At 41.8% G+C, this 11774-nt stretch overlaps 1 non-coding gene across 1 annotated transcript; it reads left to right on the top strand.

Annotated features, from left to right (window-relative positions):
• The first annotated feature begins 11316 nt into the window (after positions 1-11316).
• Positions 11317-11389, top strand: TRNAT-UGU (transfer RNA threonine (anticodon UGU)). Its single transcript has one exon. It is a non-coding gene; the product is annotated as a tRNA-Thr (tRNA).
• The last annotated feature ends 385 nt before the right edge of the window (positions 11390-11774 follow it).

Here is an 11774-nt window from a genome sequence, read left to right as displayed (position 1 = left end):
TTATTTAGCTGCAGGACAGGAATTCAGGTAAGAATGAGTGATCAAACCTTTCATTTCTGACTCCAGCTTTAAGTTCAGGTTAACCTGCTCTTGCTGTGTCTGGTTATAGCAATCAAATTATTAGTAAGAATATTAACTGGGATAATTTGAATCAGTGTAAATGACTGATTAATAGTGTAGGCATTATAAGAACCCAGTAGCAACAGCAAGAAATTAATATTTTTTCTCATGAAGCACACAGGAAATTTATATGGATTATTAATAGAATAGGGAGCATTTGGCACCTTTCAGAAGGCAGTAAGGTTGGCAACAAAGCTTCTTTCACAGAACATGAGATTGATTTGCATTGCAGGAATCAGATTGTGAATCCTTGTTGGCATAATGATAGCTTCACACCTACTTCTGATGGAAAGGTGTGCAAAAGCTGCACTTTGCACACTTGTTGGAAGCTGTACCAAGGGACTGAGGACTGGAAAAGTAAATGAGTGTGAAGGTTCAGATCCAGAGAGGAACTAGATTTGCCTGCACCATGTGATCAGAATTGTGTCCAGTTCTGGGCTGCAGTACATGACAGACATGGGCTTACTGTGAGCCCAGCCAAGGGCCAGGAAGATGATTCAGGGATTGGAGCACCTTCCGTACAAAGGAAGGCTGGAACAGCTAGAACTGTTAAGACAGAGGCTCAGGGGGAATCCATTTAGAAACAATCCAATGTGCACTGCGCTCTGGGGTAACCCTGCTTGAGCAGGGAGGCTGAACCAGATGACCTCACTGTGATCCCTTCGATCTTCAACCATTCTGTGATTCTGTGATCTTACCAGTGCATATAAACACTTGATGGAAAGGAATGAAATCAAGGGAGCCAGACTTTTCTCAGTATTGCTCAGTGGCAGAACAGGAGACCATGGGCACTAGTTAAGCCACATCTATTGCAAAGTAGAAGCATTCTTCAATTTTCCTGTTGAAATTACTCAAGGCACTTAAAATAACCCATACTTCATTGCATCAGACTTGGAGGATGACAAGCTGGCCTAGAATCAGAAATTTTTGCTTGGATGCCCAGCCCTTATCTAGGAGTTTGTCTTGTAAAGCATCTACCTCAAAGTAAACCACAGCCATGTTATTGGGGTATTCCTGTGGGAAGCAGGGGCAGTGAGTATAAATCCTAGCTGGAAAGACATAATTAAGACCTTGCAGCACCAGAACTGAACCATACTGCTCTGCTAAGCCTTCCCTATTGTGACCATGAACCCTGGATGCAAGGTGAAAATCTTGCTGTAGATGTTGAATTCTGCAGCTGCAGGGACTCCAGGGTGGAAGGTGCACACTTAAAATACAGGAGTTGTAACAGTAAATGACAAGTGCCTAAAGTGTCCTTCTGGATCTTGGCTTTGGTAGCTTTACCTTCAGTATATTTCCCCAGATGAGAGCTGAGGAACTTCATCAGAGATGCCCATGGAGGAAGGAAGGAGGAAATGATATTGCAGTGTGGTATTTGCTTTATTTATTTATTTACAGAAAAGCTGTTATTTGCTTTTTCAATAGGTGCTAGTCATTAGTGTTGTCACAACTCTGGAAATTCATTCAAAGAAGATATCTGAAGGAAAACCTCTTCCTTCCTGCACACACATATACAAGCACAGTTTTTTTTGATGATGCTTTCAGATAAACAGCCATCACAAAGCCTCAGTTTCATTTTATCTCCATTTTAGCTCCAGGAAAAAAATTGCTGCTTCTGCCTGCAGCCTAAACAATTCACTTTGCTGCCAAGTGCCATCTCAAAAAGAGGAACAGTATAAACTAATTTCATACCTATTCAGTTCAATAATAGGTATTGTTCTAACTATACCGCTAGTGATAAGAGACAGAACAGCTTATTTGCCATTGCTAAGCAACTGTTAAAACACTGTGTAGAATTCAGCCAGCTCTAATGGGCTGATAGAAATCAGTGTCTGAAGTTCTTGCTTGCATTAGGAAGTCAACAATAATTGTCCTTCTCTATTAACATGCATTTAATCTGGCTGCACCAGATTCAATCAGGATTCTGTCTTAATGGTGTTTGGAATGGTCTGTTCTCCCTTAGAAAAAAATATTTAACCATAATGCATTGACCTGCTTTAATCCTCTTGTTTTGTTTTGATGCAGTGATGAAGGAGAACAGGAAAAGTAAGGTAATATGAAACACTGCAGAAATAAAAGCTGCTGGTGTGAATGGTATCAAGGGGTAAAGCAGAGTTTGAGGTATTTAGATAGGGTTCCATCAATCACAAGATGGCATTTGTGTCTGAGATGCAAAGACATCTGCAAAACCCCTATACATTTGGAAAAACAGAATCTAGGCAAAACAGATGTGCATAAAACCATGGGATTTTTTCCCTAGCTTAATTTATGAGTTCAGATTTTAGTAATTTCTGTACATCATTTAGGAGAAGGGACTTTGGGGGCTCTGATCATGCCTTACTGAGATAAGGTATGGGAAAATGAATAAATGCAAAGGAAGAAATGTTGCACAAGAGGCTCCTGCATTCATAAGCACGGCTTTGTAGCTGCAGAATTATTTCTGTGACCTAAAAGGAGAATGCATTATTATGAAAGGGTGATACCTCCTCAGATGCTCTGTTCCCTGTGTGAAAGTAAAGATGCATGAGTAAGTAACGATGCATAAGCAGAGGGACTGAAGACTGACTGATGCTGGAGCTGGAAATCTGTACTGGTGCTCAACACTACTCCATTGCTTTCACTTCTAAGGTACATAAACATATGATTAACACTTATGCCTGTCAGCAATCCCATCACATTCATCAGAACCAACACTGCTTCCTGTTAAGTAAAAGCTTAAATGCTCTGTTTGCACAAGCTGAGAAAACCAGCACTTTGCTCCATGCAGGTGAAACAACACTGCCTTGCTCAGCCCACTGTGCCTCACACTATGACTTGCAAGAGACAGATCTTAGTGTCACAACAGAGGAGTAAGTGCTTTGAAAGACAGACTTCAGCCAGTGCCTGAGTCAGAAAACTAACTTGTCACATAATGATATGAAAATGTGGGGTAAAAAGTTGAGACTGTCCCTCTGAAAAGCTTACAGCAGTGTCTGAGTCACCACAGGACATGAGAAAGCTGCCGGCAATGGCATGCAAAGCAGGCTGGATCTGAATTCTCCTGTTATGTAACTCCTATGTTAGCATCTTCTCTGTTCCATATATAAACTCAGAAAACATTAAAAAGCTGTTGCTGAAAGCAGTGCTTTTATTTATTCATTTATATGAGCCAAATGTGACTTAAAACATTATTTTCCACACAAGCTTTAGTACAGGACCAGGCACTTTCTTTGCTGTATTGATGCGACCATTTATTTCTGGATCATTAAAAGGATGTTTGCACCCCCTAGTGTATAAGAATTTGCAAGAAATCATGTTCTTCTAATAGCATTAGCTAAATGAGGATGTTTAATATTAAACCATAATAAAATCCCCCTGGTATAATCTTAAGCAACTTCAAGGGAAAGAACCAGAAACTTAAAGATCATCTTAGGTGTAATCCCTCATGTCCCTGAGGACAACAACTGAAAACAAGTTCTACTGAGTTGGATTTTTATCTCACTGGAAGATATCAGAGATCTAAATTTCAAAAATGAGACTGTACAGAAACCAGAGAATTCAAATCCAGATCTTCCTGAGACTCAGGGATGTTGAATCCAGCATCAGCCCATTGGTGAGATAATGTCTGTAGCTGTGTTTCACTGAAGGACAAATTTCTTTGGATTGAACTCTACTCCAGTTAACAGAAACTGTGAAAATGAGAGACATGCACTTAACTGTTCTCCAAGAACTACTTCCCAAATTGTCACAGGGATGCAGACCTCTCAATTCTGACAGTGGCTCACATCCTGCTGTTTGGAGCTAGGTCTTAAAACCCTTATGAAAAAATTTCTTACAGCTGTGGATTCCTTTCTCCTTCTTCAGATGCGACTTTACTTATGGTGTTAAACAAGGTAGAACCAGTCTCTGAGATAAACCAGTTGAACTCCCCTTGCTGGGACCCAAAGTGGCAGTTCAGCTCCCTGTGTCCAGCGTGACCTGAGCAAAGCCCACGTGCTCCTGGAACCAAACCAAACCCAAGTTCTGGCTCCTGGCTATTGTGGAACAGGCACAATTTATGGGAGCACTTTCTGGTGGGACTTGCACTGACTTTTGAAGATTCACTGTGTGACCCAGACCTCTGCAGCATGGCCTGGTATGTGCTGTTTGCTGACTGTCACTCGTGTGGGCAGGCTCTGATCAGACCAAACTGCACACACGTGCTTTCAAGAATTCCCCTGCTCACCCCTTTGCTAAGAACAGGATTTCACCATTTCCCCTGAGGTGTCTGAAACCAAATCACTCAGGCCTTGGCAAGTGTCTGACAATCAAAAATATGATACTGCCAAGGTAAAAAACCAGTGTGCTTTCATTATTCAAGCAGAATTAAATGTAAAAAGCAAACAAATGCATAAATGATGAAAATTATATTAGATTTTTAGATTGATTTTATTATGTAAGTAGTTTCTTGTAATAAATGTGTTCTAAAATATGAATTTCAGTCAGTACTATTTACTATATTAAAAATAGACTGATTTTATTTACTGTGCTATGCTTGTTAGCTCCTCCAAGCCATTTTATACTGTAATTTTAAATTAATTCTTTAGGCTTTCTTTCAAAGAAAAGCAACTTGGCTTTTTGACAGAATAGTCCTTAATAAGTCACAACCAAGACACTGCCAGGAGCTGTGATGATGACTTCTGTCAGGTATTCTTTTCTTCCAGAGAATGGAGTCATAGTGATATTAATGAAGAGTTCTTTGTGTAAATAAATAACAATAATAATGTAATATATAAAAAGAGCCAGCATATCACTGCTAAAGGTCCCCAAAGAATTACATTTCGAGGTTCAGTAGTACCAGTGGGATATAAACCAGGAAAATGGTATAATGAGAACATGTTTTAAAAATTACACGAACAAAAAGAAAATTATACTGGCATGTGCAGGTGTCAGTTTTAAAAGCAACTCTCCACCCATATTTTGAAAATTAAATCTATCTACTTTCAAAGTTGGACTGGTTACTTGCAAATTCCTTTTTAAATTATTTTTATTAAAAGCCCAGCTCTTTCCATATAAATTAATTTATTTTTGGAGCCTTTCTTTTTCACTGTCATTACTTGATACTCAGTACTGTTACTTTTGTGGGACAAAATTCCAGCTGGAAAACTACTGAAGTTCACAAACATTTCATTGTGATTAAGAAAATTCTGGTACCATGTGTTGCATTTCTAAGAACAGAAAGAAAAAATATTTCCTTCTGTAGATTTCACTGCACTGTGAACTCCACAGAACTGAGAACTTTTATTACATATAAAAAGAAGTCTTGTGCAAGCCAGAAGCATCTGCCCATCACACCTGTCACTTTTCACAAGAGGATGTCAACATAAAATGTAGGTAGAGAAATGTGACACACAGCTTTTCAGGGATTCAGCTGAAATCAAATGAAGGAATGGAAGATGTGATAATTCCCCTGCTCCAAACAGTGAAAATAACAGAGGAATTTGTAGCTACGACATGGCTTGCCATGAAATATACTGGCTACATTGAAATTCCACATAAACTGAAATGGGCCTTTGTTCTTGGGGCTCTGAAAGAGATTGTCATACTTTCCCAGTCCTCTAGTAATGCTCAATGTTGTTTACATAGGAATGTCAGAGTGAGTTGTTTCTGCTCCTCACATCACTGCACTCTGTAAAATTAAAGACCAGATGAGAAAGATCTCTGCATTTATTATACACCTAAGATTATCTGAGATCATACTCAAGATTCTGATGTTTTTTTCATTTTTAGGAAACCCCAATCCTACTTCTTGCTGGTGAGATGCTGAATTTCATTTAATAATGTGTTCTTGTCCCTTTTGAATATCTAATATGATATTTTACATGAATATTAGGGTGTGTATAAATATTGCTCATATTTCCCACTTCAAGAAGGCTAAAGGATTTTAACTTTTGCAAAGATGCAAATACTTGGTCATATATCCCAAAAGCCTCATGCAGCTATTATTTCAAAAGACATCACCTTAAAATCTTGGAGAGAGAGCACTGTGGTTAATGCAGTTTGGCAAGTCAGTGTGATATTCACTGCATTACCTTGACATGGTTTAATGGAATGAGAAGCATGCACTCTGTGTCAAGGAAAATTACCTGGTGACCCTTGCTGTAGCTTGATGCCTGTTCTTAACTGGATAGCTATGAAATGGTGTGGAAAACCTTATATGAACTCCACTCCTCCTGGCTCTGTCCCATAGGAAACTCATTTCTTATCAACTTGTCTATTAACAAAAGAAAAAAAAACAAAAACAAAACAAGATTGATTCGGTGTTTTCATTTGCTACAGTATTATTTCATACACACAACAGAGTTCTCTGTTGAGCCTTCCTCCTGGCCTAACCCCCTGATGGAAAGATAAACCAATAATGGAAGTGAATACAGAAAAAAAAAATAAATCTAGGGAAATGCAAAGGATACTTTTTTTATTGTGATGAGAAGCAAAGGGACTGCAGTCCCTTTTTGCAGGAAGCCATCTTAGTCTGCTCAGAAAATTTCTTCTTTCCTCAGAAAACAGATATGCAGAGTGAATTTTTTAGCTGTTTAATATAAAGGAACCAAATTTTACCCCCACTGCATGAATAAACAGATTAATTGTCAGTGACAGCTGTAAAATTAATTTCATGTTCTTGAAAGACACTGGATGATGTCAAAATCCTCTGTTGATTCACCTCAGAAGAGGCATGTCTTCTAAAGATCTCACCCCTGACCAAGAGATCAAATTAGTAAGTGGTTGAGGGCAGATCACTTTATTCATTGGCTCATCTGTTCTGATTGCCAGGAATACTCCTGGTCAGTGCCAGCCCCAGTAAGTGCCCACAGAGATGCAGCCACCCAATTTACCACTTAAGAGCTGGTTCTTCCCTTGCTTTGGTGGGGAATGTAGGCAACTGGTTGGGTCAGATCTCTGGAGCCTCACACACTCATCCTGCACACATCCCTTTGGATTTGTGCCAGGAAATTATTGGTCAGACATCAGCAGCAGGGCTCCAGCAGGACCCTTCTGCTTTGGAACCTCACTTTCTGTGGGAAGGAAGCAGCTGGGTGCAATGTACTGGGGAAATGCACCGTCACACACTGCTGCCTCCACCCACAGCCTGGTGCTGTGCTCCCAGCCCAAGGCAAGGTGAGCTCTGGAGCAGAAGCAGCTCATGTTCCACAGCACAGGTGTGGTTGCCGTGTGGTTGGGTGTGACTAGACCTAGGCACAAAGCTTCTAAGAGCTGGAAAGCTGCACACTGGCACCTCCAACACCGTGAGGGCTAGCAAGCGGTGCATGCACAGGGATGCTATTTTTGCAGCATGTTGGACTCACTAGGTGAGAGCGTCAGTGACTGAAAAAGGTGGAAAACAGTAAAGAGACAGGTCCTCAGTACTTCCCTTTGATGTCTCTGATAACATGAAAGGCAGCTCATGCCACTATTCTGGTACAGTGACATTAAAAAAATCAAAAAAGAAATGGAAATCGTCAACCATAGAGGAGATCCCTGCAATTTGGCTGTGCTCCTGATCCACAAAGCTACTTTTCTGGTTTCTCCCATTAGCCCAGATGCAATATGTGCAGAGGCAGATTATGTATCAGGCCAAAATATTAACGTTCACAACATTAATGCTTTGGAGCCTTTAAATTGAAGAGCACTAACAGAAAAATCTTTTCAATCCTTTCATATAAAACCCCATCATTCTGAACTGACAAAAATAAATGCAGTGAACTTTCAGTGATATTGCACCATATAAAAAGGTTATTAAAAATGTATTTGAAGGACTAGCTTTGTCAATACTAATGGACAGAAGAAAGGGAGGGCTTCCCAGTTCAGGCACTGATGTACAGACTTAGTGAGGGAGTGATTACTGCAATAACAGATTCTGGTAGCTTTAAGTTAGACAGCATTTTTAGACTTCATATGCAAAGAATTGCCTTCAGTTATAAAAAGATGAGATACTTAGTAATATTGAGGTGAAATAAGAATACGTGTTCAAAGAAATTCTGCCAAGTAGATATTGGTTTGGCTTTGAAAATGTGTTTGAAAGATGGGGTGGGAGAGATAAAACATAGCAGTGTAGAGGAATAGAATAATATTGGTAGGAATGTAAATGATTTATTGGTTTATTTGTTGATTCTTATTTCCATAGTAATCAGAAGGGTTTTTCGAGATGATCTGTACATTCCCTAAAGTGATACGAACATAGCAACAAAGTGCAATGTTCAACAAAGTGCATGAAAATTTCAAAGCATAACTGCCTCCACTTTGAGAACTGCGTCCACTCTTATCTTGAATTCAGACAACTCTGACCTTGCCACTCACTTTGGACTAAACAACTATTTGATCAAGATTCAGTATTACCACTATGGGGTTTTGGTGCCTGTCTTCCAAGACCAAATGAAAACCAGTCAATCTTGTTCCATTGATGTAAATGAGCCTAGAACAAAACAATAACAGAGAGAAAAAGCCAATATTTCAAGCCTTTACATTTGGTCATTTAGGATAAGAGGAGTAAGAATTTATTTTTAATTATAAATGTGGGATTTTTTTGATAATCCTCCCTCTGAAGAATACAGAAAGCACTCTACTCCTCCCAATGGTATGTGCTGTCACTTCCAGTTTTGTTCTCTTCAAGCATCACAACTGGTGCATTTCTTTTGGTGTTCGAGGGAAGATGAACATCTTTGACACCAGGAGCCAGTCCCTGATGAAATGAGAAGGTGAGTGCCAACTGCCTCAGCTGTGTTGACAGCTCTCACACAGGTTTTGTACAATCCTGTCTTTTCTAGCCTCAGCTCCTAAAGGAGCAGTGCTCTGTATTTGCTTTCTTTTCAGTGCACAGTAGTCTCCTTTTCCCAGGTTAATTGAATGAATGGAATGCCCATTAATTCTTGAGGCCTGTGGGTCTTAAGGATGCAAGGGTTTTATATAGTAAACCCAGTACAATTGTTCTTGTTCAAAGAGGGTCCCTTTGAACTACAGCTGGAATATCTGGCAGCTCTTGCCCTAGTGGTAAAAGGTCCATCCCTGTCAGGACTTAAAAAACCTTTTAATTAATTTAATAGGATTTAAAAAAAATATTTTCTGGCTGTTCTGCCTTTGAAGTGATGTGAGATAGCAGAAGAACACAACAGACTGTTTAAGAGAACAGTATAGTAACATGTAACAAGTTCTCATAAAGGATATTTTTGGTTTGGTTTTGGGTTTTTTGGGTGTTGGGGGTTTTTTTAAAAGAATGCTTAAATATGTTGTGGACTTCTGTGCATTGATGCACTTGCATAATAGTCTCCAGCATGGATTTCACTGACTCTTCCAAGTTCATAAATGGGCATGTGGTAACTCAGGCTAAGCATGAAAAGTGGCACGGGCAAAAAAAATTGCATGTTCTTTTGCAAGGCAATGGCATTTCTCTCTTTTCCAGGGTGTGACAACCAATCATGACAATATTGTCTTAACAGCAAATAATCTGTAGACCTTTAGTTTGCTACAATGTAGTGCTCTTAGACTTCCACTGCATTACACACATGCAGATAGGACACACACACACACCATCTAGAAAAGCACTAAAGCTGCCACTGGCTGTCATTAGAGTTTTGAAGACTGAAAAGTCTGCAACCTGGCTTACTATCGAGCATATCTCAGAGGAGATGTGTCCCTAAATTAACACTGCTAATAATGTATGATTAATACATACATCTGTAATTTTAACACAAATATCTTTGTCATGATGACTAGAAATACAACTCAAGATTTTCTTGATATTCCCAGAGTTAGTAGGGAATTGAGATGGATTTGAACACTTAATCTTCACTGAATATTTTCACAATACTTCAAATATACATGCATATGAGTATCATTCAATGGAGAAAATAGACCTGCCCCCTGTTGCTCCGTTGACTGCATCTAACTATCCAGCTGCCCCATGGAGCTTTGTTTTATGAGTCAGCAATAATTTTTCAGTGTTTATTTCAGATTTCACTGATGTCATTTATTAAAAACTATCAAGGGGTTAATGTGAGAAGATACTTTGAAGGAAAAAAAATCTTTGGGCAGAAATCACATATTTACACATCTAGTGCCCAGGATACTGCAGTCCCTGTTGTGGACTTTGAGATTTGTTTCCATAGTGTAACATTCTTTGTTTCAAGATTTTGTTAAGCCAAGCCAGGTTCGTGAGCTCCCCCATCCACTTTGCATCCCTTTCCCATCCACTGATCCAAGTCTGAATTCTATATAAAGAGCTATTAATAGAGAATGAAGACAGGGCCTGGAATATAGCTTTCTGAAAGGCATATGACTGCAATAATTTTATCTGCTATGAAGTTTTTTAAAAAATTCCAGGCCATACATAAGTGATCACAGACCTCTGGCTAATGTGTGCTGTTGGCAGTGATGATACACAGGACACCAGCAGTACACTAAGGGTCCAACAGCACGGCTGCCTTCTACCTTTCAGCTGTCCGCTGAAGCTTCTGAGCTCCATAACCTCTGTTAAAGTTGATCTGCAGGCAGCAGGTGAGGGAACTACCTAGAAATCCTCTCTAGGGTCCATGCTCAGCGCTGCAAGCGGTCACACAAGTGAAGCCCAGAGGCTCCGGGCAGCACCTCTGCCCCGCAGCAGCCTTGCTCACACTTCCCAAGAACACCCAACCTCTGCAGGAAAAACCACCCTTTGTTACGACAGGTTTTTACTCCTTGCCGGTACAGATCCGGCTGTACATCAGACATTCGCCCACCCCGTATTTCTGCTCCGGTGCCTTTGCTGGCTCGGCCGGACGTGCTCATTCCAGCAGCTTTATTTCCTGCTACTGCAGCGGGCCCAGGGAGGCCCAGGACCAGGAGGGTCTGCGGCCCGGGCTCTCCCACGCAACTGCGGCGGCCGCCTGGGAGCGCCGGCAGCGGCCCCCAGCGCTGGGGGGCGAGAAGCGGGGCAGGCCGGGGGGCGGACTCCCCCGGGGAGAGGGGACAGCCGGGGCGGCGGGCGGGCTACCGGCGAGTTCCGGCACTTTGTCGGTGGGCCGGGAGCGGCTCCCGGCGGGTCGCGGGCTCCCCCCGGCGGCGGCGGCGAGGCCGCTGTGCAGGGCGGGCCCCTCAGGGGCCGGCGGAGGGCGGCGCCGGCTGCGCGGGGCCCGGGGCGCCCGGCAGGGGGCGGCGGGGAGGGCCCGCACCGGTGGTTATGCACCGCCGGGAGAAACTCTGAGCGGCGGCTCCATAGCTCAGTGGTTAGAGCACTGGTCTTGTAAACCAGGGGTCGCGAGTTCGATCCTCGCTGGGGCCTGAGGGTTCTGTTTTATTTTCCTCAGAGTGGCACAGCTTTTGACTGCACCCACGAGTAACGAGCCTGATTTTGGGTAGTTTGGAGGTGGCGGACTAGAGCATGCGTGCAGGCTCCAGGGGCTTCCTGTTAAAGGGAACGCTTTGGAAACAAATGCGATCTGTGAAACCTGAATGTTAGCGTTACCAGCGGTCGCCAATTTAATTTACGGCTGTGCTTCGTGCCGGCAGGGGACTGGGAGGGGGGAACAATAACCTCTTTGGGAAACAGCTTGGGAATGGGTGAGTAAAGATTTGCACGGCTCATGTCACAATTTCCCTGATGGCAGCTTTGGCAAAATGCTGTTAGGAGTTTAAAAGGAACAAATTGCCCCTGAGTGGAGAATAAG

Source organism: Cyanistes caeruleus, chromosome 6, assembly GCF_971803275.1.
Source record: "Cyanistes caeruleus chromosome 6, bCyaCae1.hap1.1, whole genome shotgun sequence".
Taxonomy (NCBI): Eukaryota; Metazoa; Chordata; class Aves; order Passeriformes; family Paridae; genus Cyanistes; species Cyanistes caeruleus.
The sequence above is the reverse complement of the archived record's forward strand: the minus strand, read 5'-3'. Positions and strand labels throughout refer to the sequence as shown.